The sequence below is a fragment of the Aotus nancymaae genome, unplaced genomic scaffold (genome assembly GCF_030222135.1).
Source record: "Aotus nancymaae isolate 86718 unplaced genomic scaffold, 86718_ANA_hifiasm-v0.15.2.pri h1tg000108l, whole genome shotgun sequence".
Taxonomy (NCBI): domain Eukaryota; kingdom Metazoa; phylum Chordata; class Mammalia; order Primates; family Aotidae; genus Aotus; species Aotus nancymaae.
The window spans coordinates 4,588,831-4,603,643 of NW_026988523.1; the positions used below are offsets into that span (position 1 = coordinate 4,588,831).

Below are 14,813 nucleotides of genomic sequence, written 5' to 3' on the forward strand. Positions count from 1 at the left end.
AACCCCAGGTGCATCTGAGGGGCTCAGGCAAGGGGAAGCTTTTAAAGGCAAAAAGGAGAAGTTAATACAAACTGTTTGAAACAAACACCGTAGGTTACAGGGATTATTGCAGGTGGTGGCGCTTGTCCCTTGGTGGTACTGGATGAGAGGGTCTTCACAGAAGTGGCTTGACAGGGGAGTTCAGTTGGAAAAGTCTTTTGTCGCAGTTCCTGTTATAGGGTACATGTATGTGAGGACCCTTTCTTCCCGGCCTCTTGGCTCTATTTTGTTAGGGTTTGATATAAGTGACTCCATTTTGGTACTGACAATTGTCCCAGTAACAATATACATAGCTGATCATATAGCTGAAATACAGCCTTCTAATGCCGTCTAATTTCTAAATGTTACGCTGTTGTAGGAAAGCCCTCAAGAATGAACATTAGGCCAGGTGTGGTGACTCATGCCTGTAATCCCAGCATTTTGGGCGGCCGAGGTGGGCAGAATACCTGAGGTCAGGAGTTCGAGAGCAGCCTGGCCAACATGGCGAAACTCTATCTCTATTAAAAATACAAAAATTAGCCAGGCATGGTGGCACACACCTGTAATCCCAGATACTCAGGAGGCTGAGGCAGGAGAATCACTTGAACCCTGGAGGCGGAGGTTACAGTGAGCCTAGATCGCACCACTGCACTCCAGCCTGGGTGACAGAGTGAGACTCTGAGCCAAAAAAAAAAAAAAGAATGAACTTTATGGAGGCTCTTCAGAGTTTTTGTTTCACCCAATCTATTGAGTAGCAACTCAAGGACTAGATTTGCCCAAACATACACAGGACCTCTGCTTTGGGCTTGCCCTGTGGTGTGGGATTACGTGTCCTGTGCTGTACAGGACCAGAGTAGAAACCAGCAGCAGCTGTGGGGAGACCTGGTGCTGGTGGAGTCTTGGGCCGACCTTGAGGGCAGCTGCAGACTCATTCTGAGTCTCGTGAAAGCTGCAGGCACTCATCTCCTTTCTTAGTTCCAAGGTACAGAGTCTCATTCAAGTTTCTTTAGGGAAATGGGAGACAGTGTGTTCGTGTGTGTCGGGGGGCTAGTCCGTTCGCGCATTCCCATAAAGAAATGCCTGAGGCTGGATAATTTATAAAGAAAAGAGGTTTAATTGGCTCATAGTTCTGTAGGCTGTACCAGAAGCTTAGCGCCAGCATGTGTTTCTGGGAAGGCCTCAGGGGGCTTACACTCACAGCAGAAGGCGAAGCGGGAGCAGGAGAAAGAGAAGAGAGGGGGAGGTGGGGGGAGGTGCCACACACTTTTAAATGACCAAATCACGAAAGAATGCACTATCCCTAAGATGTTTACCAAGCCATGAGGGATCCACACCCATGAGCCAAACACCTCCTTGTGTAATGTAGTAAGTATTCTCCAAAACCAAAACAGAAACTGGCCTCTCAAAAAATGTCAAGTCCACTATTCTCCCTGTCTCTTAGGAGCTGCAAAGTTTCACTCATCATAGCTCTTGTTGACAAGAAAACCCATACTCTATAAAATATTTGAAGAAATTTATTCTGACCCAAATGTGAGGACCATGACCCATGACACAGCCTTGAGAGGTTTTGAGAAGCTTTGCCCGAGGTGGTTGGGCAACAGCTTGGTTTTATGCATTTTAGGGAGATATGAGACATCTATCAATACATATGAGGTACACACTGGGTTGGCACAGACCCAGTGGGGTAAGGACTTTCAGGTCATAGGTGGTTAAAAGATTTCCTGATTAGTAATTAGTTAAAAGAGTTAAGCTTTCCCTAAAGTTGAAGTCAGCAGAAAGAAATACTTGAGTTAAGACGAGGTGGGTTGTGGAAGTCAAGGTTCTTGTTACATGGATGAAGACTCCAGGTGGTAGGCCTCAGAGAGAATAGACCGATAAATGTCTCTCTTCAGACCTTAAAAGGTGCCAGACTCTCTTAGTTTCTCTCTTTGGGGTTGGGAGGGCCTGGAAGGAGAAATACCTAGTTACATTAATTGAGATTCTTTACAGATGCAAATAGTCACTTCAAAACACGGCAAAGAAACATATTTTGGAGTAAAATATTTTGTTTCCTTATCTGTTACGTGATACTATGCTAGAGTCAGGTTGGATTTTGGTATCTCATTGCTAAAGAAAGAGTTCATTTGGTCGGTCTCAAGATCTGTGTTTTGATGTTAACGCTGGTCACCTCCAAAGAAAGGAGGGTATAATGAAGCATGTCTGACTCCTCCTTCCTGTGGTCTAACCTAGTTTTTCAGGTTTCTTTGGAATCCTGATGGTCCCATTCAGCCAATTGTGGGGCTTAGAATTTTGTTTTTGGTTTACAGAATGTTTCTCGGCGTCAGCTCCACTCTCCGCTTTACCAGTATCCAGCTGCTGACTTCAGTTTTAGTCCCTGATGGCCACCTCTGCCCTGAGCCTACCTCCCCGCATGTGACCTTTCGGCTTATTTCCTCTGTTAACTGACCCAGTCTCTGTATTTCCCAAACCCCTTCTTAGAAGAGAGTTGATTGGCTGAGTTCCTTCTTTCAAGTGATGGTATCAGCAGGAGGCTGGCCAGTAGGCAACTGAAGCACTGCTCTGGGACAGAAATTCAACTTCGATGCATGAAGTTATGTTTTATGGAGGGGGATGAGGGCCTGTTTAGAGTAGAAAGATCTATGGGCAAAGAAGAAGCCCTCGGAAGAGATGCGGGTTGGGAAAGGATAATCAGCAACTGTAGTTCAGGGCCCCAAAGCAATCTCTTCCTCATCATGTTTAGGGAATATGTTTCTTACCTCGGAGGTAAAAAGCGTGGGACATTCAATAACATGTTTGGGCCTTCTGTGTGCCTGACACTGTGCTAGGCATGGAAGATATTTCCAAGGTTGTCGGTAAAGGTTGTGGGGTGAAAAGAGAACGGAAGCGAAGAGGAAGACAACTTCCTGATGACTTGGGCTTCCCTTCTCATCCACGTATAGGAAAAATAGTAGTGTACGTGGTGCCCATTTAGCAGCAGCATAGGCAAAATAGGCTTTTATGGTTTTTTTCTGGGGGTCTCCTCACCATTTGCACTTTTCTATGGGAAAATTCTTCTTATGGCTTGCGTCAAAAAAGAAAAACCATTACTTCTTTCTGATCTGTAGTCAGACGTGTTACCCATTGTGCCACTGGCCCCTCAAAAAACATACTTCTTTCTTAACTGCACTCAAAGACTGTATTTGCGGGGGCCAATGGGAGGAAAAAAGATAAACAGTCGTTCTGTTTGGGCAGCTGTTAGAGCCTGGAGCCTTTATAGCCCAGGAGGTCATGCATGAATGTAAGTTTTTTCTTTTCCTTTCTTTTTTTTTTTTTTTTTTGAGACGGAGTTTTGCTCTTGTTGCCCAGGCTGAAGTGCCATGGCGCTGAAGCAGGAGGCCGCAATAAACAGGCCTCTCGAACTGGGCAGGAAGAGCCGTTTCTTGTTACTGCCCAGGAGCGAGGCTTTATGTTTTGTGTAAACAGCCAAGCTCACCTGACAAAGAGAAACTCTGCCTTTATATAGGCTTACACTCTAGATATTACACGTGGAAGTATCTTAGGTTTACAGCCTTAGAAATTACATGTGAAAGGGTCTTGGGTTTACAGCTTTAGAAATCACATATGAAAGTGTCTTGGTCGATGGAGGAGTGGGGTGTGGGTTTGACCTTGTTTAAGTAAAAGCAATGTCTTCAGAGAGATTCCCCTACACCATGCCTGCTATTTACAGACGGTGATTTAGGAGGTGCCAGTCAGCCAGCCTTTTCTTCTATTGAAATGCAGTGTGGAAGTCAAGGGGGAGGTGATCCTAGATGCCTGGGTCTCCTTCCTCAGCGCAATTGCAGCTCACTGTAACCTCTGCCTCCCGGGTTCAAGTGATTCTCCTGCCTCAGCCTCTCAAGTAGCTGGAATTACAGGCATGAGCCACCACACCCAGCTAATTTTGCATTTTTAATAGAGACGGGGTTTTGCCATATTGACCAGGCTGGTTTTGAACCCCTGACCTCAGGTGATCCACCCACCTTGGCCTCCCAAGGTGCTGGGATTACAGGCATGAGCCACCACACCCAGCCGTAAATTTTTTTATTCGATACATATTAAAAGCCTAACGGGTATTCAAGTGGGGATCTGTAAAATGTTTTGATGTTTACAATAGCTTCTCATACGTTGAAAGTTTATAAATTACAGATCAAGCATAATCCACTTGCTCTCTTTGGTATGGAATCAAGACTATTTTCAATCATTATTTAAGTGGTCAGTATTCAGTGGAGGGGTGCTCAGAGGCTCAGAGAGTGCCATGTTTAAAAGTAACACGTGGGAAAGTATGCCTAGCCAGAAATCTGGGCTGATTTTGGGGGTGTGAAGACATAAAAGCAAAACCTTCTGGCTTTTGGGAAAGTTCACAAATAGATAAAATATTGCTTTACCTCTTTGAATAGTCCATTGTCTCTAAGACATATGTTCACATGTGAAGACACACATAGTATCTATCATTCTTTCAACCACCCAAATAGATGGTTCATATTTCTCCACATTACTGCTGAGGAAATTCAGTTTCTACATCTCAAAGAAAAACAGTGGTAACTATAGGAGTCGGGTATGAACCCAACTTTTTCCCAAGTTCTGGGCTCTCTGATCGACTTGTTAGTTTTCTGATTTGACTGAAGTTAAGTAAACTTAGCAGTAGGTAATACTTCATTGTGACACATCTTATTAAAGGGAGGGATTTCATGACTGGAACATTTTCATCTATTCATTTCCTTTCTGAGTTTTTTAATTCCACAGAGAACAGAAAATCTCTTCCCTGCAGATCAGTTAAATCCATGTAACAGATTTCAGTAAGCATGACTCAAAGGGTTTTTGATTAAGAAAGCATTACAGTATAATTTGTTTTTGAAGATGGAACTGTGATCTCCCACTAGCAAAATTAAGTGACGAGAGACGGCTGAGGAGGCAAGCGTACACACTCACTCTAAGTCAGCAATTTGGCTTTATGTGAGAACGGTGTGTCCTTTAAAAAATCCAGTTCGAGTAGGTTAGATCCAATTCTCAGGGCAGGGGAGGGGGATTGTCTTAACAGAAAGAGCTATCTTCTGTGGGCTTCTTGGGCCTATGTAAAAGTGGAGTAACATCCAATGTGGAAAATCAGGAGATGTCTTCATGTCAGCAGCCCCTGAGCGTCCTTCTGGGAACTGCGTGCATTGCAGATTATCTGTGGATATAGTTCCCGTCCGGCTAGTCCCTACTGAGCTCCTCGTCTCCCAGAATCTAGCCAGCCTGTGCTTGGGAAATTCAGAATGATTTTTGTTATTAGCACCAGTAAGACTGAATTGAAAATGTAAACCTGTTAAAAACAATAACAAACAATCAAATAAAATCCAAGAATATAATGTGACCCAAGTTAAATATAACTTTGGATTAAATTTTTTAAATAGTTGATATGCTTTTCTCTCACTACAGCATTTAGTGTTGATTTCACACTCTTTCAGAAATCTTGCTTCACTCTTGTTGCAGACAGTGTCATTCCTGGGTCTCCGGTCACCCCTCTGATTGCTCATCCTCTGTCTTAGCTGACTTCCTTCCCTCCCTTCCTCCCTCCCTCCTTTTCTTTTCTTTCTTGAGATGGCGTCTTGCTCTGTCAGCTGGGCTGGAGTGCAGTAACACGATCTCGGCTCACTGCAACTTCTGCCTCCAGGTTCAAGTGATTCTTCTACCTCAGCCTCCTGAGTGGCTGGGATTACAGGCTCAAGCCACCACACCTGGCTAATTTTTGCACATTTAGTAGAGACCGGGTTTCACCATGTTGGTCAGGCTGGTCTCAAACTCCCGACGTCGTGATCCACCCACCTTGGCCTCCCAAAGTGCTGGGATTACAGGCGTGAGCCACAGCACCCAGGTTTTCTTTTTTTTTAATCCACATCTGTGGGTGCCTTAGTGCTCTTTCTACAGATCCCTCCTCTTCTTACAATGTATGCAGTTGCTTGAGAGCTCATCTGTAGTATCCAGCCTCCAAGCTGGCTCTCAGAGATACGCCCTGGCACTCACAGTCTTCTGTGAGTCTCTTCCCACATCACACCAGGGTTGGCCTGTATAACCAATGGCATTGGCAGAAGTGACAGCATATCACTTCTGGGATTAGATTAGAAAAGACTGTGGCGTCCTTCTTGGGCTGCTCAGGCTTTTCTCATTACAGTGAATCACTCACAGGAGGGGAAGCCACGTTTTAAACAGCCCGTGGAAAGGCCTTCCGGGTAAGAAACCGAGGCATCCTGTCAACAGTAGCACAAGTGAGCTCGGAAGTGGCCCCTGCAGCCCAGGTACCTTGACTGTAACCTCATGAGAGACCCCGGGCCAGAACCACCCAGCTATGCTGCTGCAGGACTCCTGACCTGTGGACATTATGAGGTAGTGAATGCTTATTGTTTTAATCTGCTAAGTTTTTTGTGTAATCTGTTATGTAGGAATAGATAAAACACATCATCCATTTTCGTGTTATCCACTACAACCTCCAAATTTAATTTTCTGGCTTCGGATTGTACACTTGCACTCCAGTCCCAGATTCACCACCGTCTGAACGTCCTGCTCAACACAAAGCTTAATTTTTTTCAGTGAAGTCAAAGGCTTTAACACACACTCCCTCTTTGTTCTTAAAGACGGTGGCAGATACATCTCAACTTGCTCTTGAATCATTTTTCATGCCTCAGTCCTACCACCTCAACAAGATTGGCAAGTTGCAGTGAACTTTCCGTTTCGGGTGATAGTTATTTCCTACCATGCATTGCATTGTGCCGTGTACTTTATGTGCATTATGCGTTTTAACCTCACCGCAGTCTTGCAAGGTAGATGTTTTCATCTCTAGCTTATTGGTGAGAAAGCTGAGGTTCAGAGATAAGAAATGTGCCCAAGGTCACACACCTAGAAAGCCATGGAGCCAAGATTTGAACACATGACATCCTGGCTCACAGCCTCATGCGCTGCTTCTCTGCCACGTGCTTTCCTTGCCCCTGCACCTTGGTCAGGTGGATCTCATTGAATCCTTAGGCGCTGACATTAGCTATGTGTATGTAGCCAAAGGCAAAGTGGAGGATATGACCAGAGAAAAATAAATTGTAGGAGAAAAGAAATAAAAGGTAATATCTAGGGGATATTATTTATTTTCGATGGAAAAAACTTAAGGTGTTTATATGCTAGAGGGAAAGAGCCAACAGAGCAGAAGAGGTGCAAGTTACGATGCCAATAATAGCTGACATTTATTAGGCATATCCATGCGCCAGGAGCCATGCTGAGCACTTTACCAGGATTACTTCACTAATCTTTCATAATACTCTTATAAAGTAGGAACTATTATTATCATAATATTTTACAGACGAGAAAGTGACGCGTTCTCCAAGCTCACACAATGGGCGATAATTTAAAAACGGGGGTCGGAACGGCTGTGCCTAGGAATGAAGAGGTAGGTGGCTTTCTGGTGTGGAAGCCAGGCTTGTGTGTGACCAGCATCCAGTAAATACAATACCCAAGTGCTTTATGGACATTAATTATGTTTATAATATACTTTCAGGTAAGTCTGTATGCATCCCCTTTTTAAAAGTAAGAAAACCAAGATTCAGGGGCCAGCGACTTGCTCTTTTTCATGTTTAACGTGAATTATAATACATGCGAGGTCTGTATCCTAAAAACATTATCAGCCTTTGTTTCCAACACTTCTCATCTAGTGAATTGGAATGAGAATTCGTAGCTCAGGAAAGTGATGCACTTGGGAGCAGTCCCTTATATTTGACTCTTCTCAAGAGGCTTGACTCGATTCTTGTGGATCTGGCAACTGTACCTTTGCTTTCAACAGCGGAAGGGTTAGTCCCACTTTAATGATACAGGGATGGCATTGTTCACAACACACTCACTGAATAAAGGAACTGAATTTTTGTATTTTTTTAAAAATATGCACAGAATATTTTGGTTTAATTATATACATTTAAAAAACAATCACTCGATAGTATACAATTGAAAATAAAGTTGAAAGAGTATAGGAAAGGTAATATAAACTCTAGATGAATGAGAAGCTTGGAAAAAGAAAAATAGATCACAAGTAGAAAGATAGCATTTTAAAAAAATTATTATTTTTTTAATTTATAGAGACAGGGTTTCACTATGTTGCCCAGGCTGGTCTCGAATTCCTGGGCTCAAATGAATCTCCTGCCCCAGCCTCCCAAAGTGCTGGAATTATAGATGTGAGCCACCATGCCCAGCCAGTCAGCATGCTATTAATTTTATATGTAATTGATCAGCAATGTATATGTTGGTTCCCATTTTACAAAAGCACTGTCTTGTATATACCTCATTTGCCTTTACAACAATTGGCATATTAACTGGAAATGCTTTCATCTACAAGTAACAGAAAACCTGGTTTAAACAGATGGAGATTGTTTTCCTCATTCGAAAGAGGCCCTGGAGGTGGCATTCTGGGACTGGCGTGGGAAGCCCAACAGTGTCTTCGAGGATCCAGGCCTCTTGGACCTTCCACGTCACCACTCTTAGCATGTTAGCCACTTACCCTCAATAGCATCACCTCGTGGTTGCAGGACAGCTGCTCCGGGTGTTACACTTGTATTCACGACTGGAAGAAGGAGGAAGAGAAGCAGCAGGCACCAGGGCGTCTTTGCTTTTGCCAGAAGGCAAAAGCTTTCCCAACAGACTTTGTTTTTTAAAATTATTTATTTATTTATTTGTTTTTGAGAGGCAGGGTTTCACTCTGTCACCCAGGCTGGTGTGGAGTGGTGTGATCATAGCTCACTGCAGCCTTGAACTCCTGAGCTTAAGTGATCCTCCTACCTTAGCCTCCTGAGTAGCTGGGACTTTAGAAACATGCCACCATGCCCAGCTTAAAAAAAAAAACAACAACGGTAGAAATGGGTCTTGCTATATTGCCAAGGCTAGTCTCAAACTCCTGGGCTCAAGCAGTCCTCCTACCTTGGCTTCCCAAAGTGCTGGGATTATAGGCACGAGCCACCACAACTGGTGGCTTGTGCCACCTCTCTCAATAGACCTTTCATTGGCCACAGCTGTGCCACCTGGCCGTCCTTACTGCAAAGGAGAGAAAGCAATATTTAGCATTTACAGCCTGTCTGTAGTGGAGGTAGGCAAGAGACAAGCTGAGCAGTTTACAGCTGAGAAAGCTAGTGGACTTTCTAATGACCAATTTATTCCCCCTAGTCACTGGCCCTTGGCAACCACTGATCTTATTTTAGTCTTGACAGTTTTGCCTTTTCTGGAATGTGATGTAAATAAAAACATGCAGACTATAGCCTTTTGTTTCTGGCTACAAAGTCCCATGATTCCAGCACCTATGTTATTTCACTATACTACTCAGCCTCTCTCAATTCTGCCACAGGAAAGTATATGTCAAAAAGAGAACAACTCTCAGAAACATATAGTAATGGGGGCTGGGTGTGGTGGTTCATGTGTCTGTAGTTCCAGCTACAAGGGAGGCTGAGGCAGGAGGATTGTTTGAGCCCAGGAGTTCAAGTTTGATGCTGCAGTGAGCTATGATCTGGCCGCTGCACTCTAACCTGGGTTACAGAGTAAGACCCTGACTCTGGAAAAAATATATATATAGCAATGGGATATATTCTATTAAGAAATGGATCACTTTTTAATATTAATAATTTTTTATTAATATATGATACTGCTATTGTTTAACAAAAATCATTCCATTTTAATAGGTTAAATAACAACTAAGCTTTAAAGAGATTGATTGAAGCATTATTATTGCAAAACACTGCAGGGAAGCCCACAGGTTGTTTTTTTATTTGAGACAGAGTCTCACTCTGTTGCCCAGGCTGGAGTACAGTGGTGTGATCGTGGCTCATTGCAGCCTCCACATCCTGAGCTCAAGTGATCCTCCCACCTTAGCCTCCCAAGTAGTTGGGAGTACAGGTGTGTGCCACCATGCCCACTGATTTTGTTTTCTTAATTTTTAGTAGAGACAGGGTCTCTGTATGTTGCCCAGGCTGGTCTTGAACTCCTGAACTCAAGCAATCCTTCTACCTCTGCTTCCCAAAGTGCTGGGATTACAGATGTGACCCACTGCACCCAGCAACCCACAGTTTTCAACAACAGGGCACTGGTGGAAGAAACTGTAGCATACCCATATCCCACGACATAGTCAGAAGTAAAATTTCAGAATAATATTGATATTTACAATATTTTGTTAAATAAGTAAATTATAAAACTATATATACAATGTCACCCTACACTTTTAAATATACATTCTCTATATAAAAACGACATTAATATAGCAAAATGTTCATAGTGATTATATTTAGGTGATGAGAATATATGATATTTTGGTTTCCATCTTGGAATTTTTTGTAATACAATTTTTAGGAGTCAGGTTTATTGAAGGGTTATTTACATGTAGTCAAATTCACTCTTTTTAGGTGTATGTGTTTTGACCAATGTCTACGATAATATATCCACTACCCTAATCAAAATACAGAATATTTCCTTTGCCCCTAAAAGTTCCTTTGTGCCTTTTTGTACCCAATTTATTCCCCCTGGTCACTGGCCCTTGGCAACCATTGATTATTTCAGTCTTGACAGTTTTGCCTTTTCTGGAATGTGAAGTAAATAAAAACATACGGTAGCCTTTTGTTTCTGGCTTATATCAATTGGCATGAGTGATTTTGAGATGTTGTTGCATTTACAAGTACTTAGTTCCTTTGTGTTAATGAGCTGTATCTCACAGCATGGATGTACCATACTATGTTATCCTTTCATCTGTTAGTGGACATTTGGGTCGTCTTCAGTTTTGGACTAATTATATCAGCTTACTAGTTCTGCCATAACTAAGTACCACAAACCGGGTAGCTTAATATACTGTCCAACAGTTCTAAATCAAGGTTCCAGCAAGGTTTGTTCCGTGTGTGTGTGTAGAACCTTTTTTATTCAGGAAAAAAAACCAAAAACGCCCAAAAACAAGTTTTCCAACCGCACACAGGAGGGGTATGGGTAGGGGGAGGTGTCTGACCATCCAGCCCTGTCCCTCAGCCCATGTGGTTTTGGCAGAATAAGGGGTGTGGGGTAATGGCCCCCAGAATAAAATAGCATATGTGTGTACCGGGAGTAAAGGGGTGCAAGGCTGTGGGGAGTGGTGAAGGGCAAGGGACAGGCGAGGTCAGTACTGGCAACACCGAAGGTGGGAGGCCATTCATAACGTTTCTTGTTGACCAAACCACCGTGGACACCTTCACATCAGCAGGACTAGCGTCTTGTCGGTCTTGGTGACAGTGACACTGAAGGTGGGGGCTGCACCTGTGCTCTTGGTGTGAAGATCCTTGCTAAATTCCCCATCCTGCAGCAGTGAGTCCCGATCACCGAACGTGTCTGGCCCCCGAGTGTCAGCCCATTCACGAAAAACTTGACTGGTCTTTGCCAACCAGGACAGCAGTCTCAGGGGCGTGATGTTGACGAAGGTTTTCTTGGGGACTGCGGCCCAGACGGAGGGCGAGTCCTTGTAGGCCACGATGGGTCCCGTCCGCCATGAGGTTGTCGATGGAGGCGTCCACCCGGCCATGGCGCTGCTGCTGGGGCCGCGGGCTGGGCTCGGGCTGCCTCGGCGGGTGCTGGCGGGCGGTGGGCGGTGGGCGGTGGGCGGCGGGTGGTGGGCGGCGGGGAGCCGGGGAGCCGGGGAGCCGGGGAGCCGGGGAGCCGGGGAGCCGGGGAGCCGGGGAGCCGGGGCACGCGCTGCGGTCCGGACCGCGGCTCCGCTCACTGTGAGCAGCCCTCGCACCGCCGCTGGTTTGTTCCTTCTGAGGGTCACCAGGGAAGGATCTCTTCCCGTTCTCTCTTTGGCTTGTGGACGGCCGTCTTTATGTTTACATGGCACGCTCCCTGTATCTGTGCCTGTGTTCAAATTTCTCCTTTTAAAAAGACTCCAGTCGTAAGGGATTAAAGGCCCACTCTACTCCGGTATGACTTCACGTTAATTAGCTATATCTGCAACCAGCCTGTTTCCAAAAAAGGTCACACTCTGAGGTACTGGGGTTAGGACTTCAACATATGAATTGGGGGACAGCGACAATTCAGCCCATAACAAATAGTAAAGCTACTGCAAGCATTTGTGTGTAGGTCTCTGTATAGTCATATATTTCCATTTCTCTTGGGTAGATACTAGGAATAGGATTGCTGAATCATATGGTAATTGTATGTTTATAAGAAACTGCCAAACTGTTTTCCAGGATGTCTGCATCGTTTCATACGGAGGTGTGTAAGAATTCCTGTCACTCTACATTCTTGTCAACATTTGGTATTGTCAGGTTTTAAAAAATTCGATTCGTTCTAGCAAGTGTGTGGGAGTATCTCGTTGTGGTTTTAATTTCACATCCCTAAAGACCGATGATGTTATTTATCATCCATATATTTTCACTGACAAAGTGAAATTTTGAACAAAGTGAACTGTATGCATCTTTTGCCCATTTTAAAAATTAGATTTTTTTTAGTGAGTCAAGAGACTCAGTACATATATATGTCTTATATATTATGTATTCGCGATATGAGTCTTTTGACAAACGTGGTTTGTAAATATTTTCACTCGGTCTTCAGCTTCTTTTCGTTTTCTTTCTAAGAAAAAGAGTCTTTTCATTTTCTTAAGAATGTCTTGAAAAGCAGAAAATTTAAATTTAGATAAAGTCCAGTTTATCTTTTTTCTAAATTTTTGTTCATGCTTTTTGTGTCTTATCTAAGAAATTTGCCTAAGTCAACATCACAGAGATTTTTCTCCTGTCTTCTTCTAAAAATTTTATGATTTCATGTTTCACATTTAGACCCATGGTTCATTTTGTGTTAATTTTTATATGTGGTATGGAGTATTTTTTCTTAAAATTTCAACAATATAACATTTTCGGTTTTGGAAAGATGACATGATATTTATCATCTGTATCTTTTCTTTGATAAAGTGTCTGTACATGTCTTTTGTACGTGCAGTACCAGATATACTAGATAAAAACTACTTTTAATGCAAAGCTTGGTTTGTAAGAAAAACAAGGAAATTTCATGGTGCAAAAAATGAGAAGGGAGCTGAAAACGGTGCTGAGTATATGGACCAATACAGGTAGCTGCCTGTATTTTTTCATGCAAGCAAGGATTGGGGTATAAAGTTTCTACTAATCTAGGGATTTGGGGAAAACAACCATGTGAGCACAGGAGACAGAGTCTTGGGTTCACTCATGGTTGCCTGTTGTGGCTGAGACTTAGTATAAAGTAGGAACCCCTGAGGGGAGTATCCTGTCAGTGAAAGAATGGCAAAAGGAAAAAAATCATTTCCAACTTAAGAAAACAAAAAGGAAGCTTGAGTCTCTCCTGAGAAGTCTCTTAAATACTGAAATGGCCTCACACCTTGCACAGATTTGAGGATTGAGTTGATAACACCTTCAGGGTCCAGAAACCTCCATTGTTTAAAAGAAATAATCACTTAAAAATTGATACCTGATAATCCCCTTTGAATGCTTGGCAGAATTTATGTAAAACAGGAGGGCAATTTCTATGAGATTCCCACAGGAAAAAATGTTTCTATTAAAGATAAGCTACTGATAAGAATGTATACATCAAAGCAGAACCCATTAGGCACACCACAGATGTCTTCTTAGCTTGTGTGTTGCACACAGCAAGGGCACATGCAGGATGATGCGAACAGAGCCCCCGCAGTGTGTGTGTGTTGTGGTGGCCCCTGGAGCCATTTACCATCAGCAAGAGCCAGCAGGCATTGCAACAGGGGATTAGAGCCCAAGAACATTATATTATTGCTGCAACAATGATATCAAAGATAACACAAAACAGCCATTTGAAAATAATTGAAGACTTGACATAAATACTTAAAATCCTAAGAAAATAATATGACATTATAAAAAAAGAACAGGCAGATTTGAAATTTTTGAAAATGATAAAATATGTTGTCAAGATTGCACCACAGAGAACTAAAGAGAGGAAATATGACAGGAAAGAAGGTGCTTGGGGGAGGATTGACATGCTGTTTTAAGATGTGCCTCGTTAGTAGTTTATTCGATAGAAAGAGACCATTATAGGGCAAGAAGTTTTTTAGTTTTCTTCATTTTCTGAGCCGAAAAAGAAAATTGCATAAAGAAAAATCTTAAGAAGGGATCGGACTTTAGATATTATATATCAAGATAAAACTCCAAGAAAGGATCTATAATTAGAGAATTAGAATTGATAGCAAGGTGACTAACTACAGAATATAGTTGCTATGAAGGCAGACCTGGTTGGAAGAGAACTGTTTAGGCATCTGATACACAAACTCCAAGTGGAAGAAGTTTTTCAGCATCTTTATGGAAAAATGGGAGAAATAAGAATTAGATGGTGATACTTAATTCTTGAGTTTCATGGAAGAAGACAGCATAGGTTGTATCTGGGGTAAATATATGTCTTTAAGTCTGTCCAAAAGTGTTTATTTATATTAAGCAAAGTAGTTGTGGGGAATGGTACATTCATAATTAAACTTTTCATTGTTAGGTCATACTTCGGTTTATTTCAACCACATCTGGAGTAAGTTTACAATTGGGGGCTATTGCCAAATGCAGGGATCCAATATTTACTTGGTCATATCATCTATAATCACAAGCAGAACGCCAAGAAGGAAATCATCAGTGTCTTCAGAGATGACTTACACTTTCAATTAATACAGTACAGCAAATATCTCATCAAAATTTCCTTTCAAAAATAATATGAACTACTGATGAACGGACAAAGGCAGGAAGCACTAAAGACTAGAGAGAGGATGAAGGCCGTCAGCGAGAGACGACGTGTTG

At 42.8% G+C, this 14,813-nt stretch overlaps 1 pseudogene; it reads right to left on the reverse strand.

Annotated features, from left to right (window-relative positions):
- Positions 1-11,167: 11,167 nt before the first annotated feature.
- LOC110567748 (profilin-1-like) lies at positions 11,168-11,566 on the reverse strand (annotated as a pseudogene).
- Positions 11,567-14,813: the final 3,247 nt, after the last annotated feature.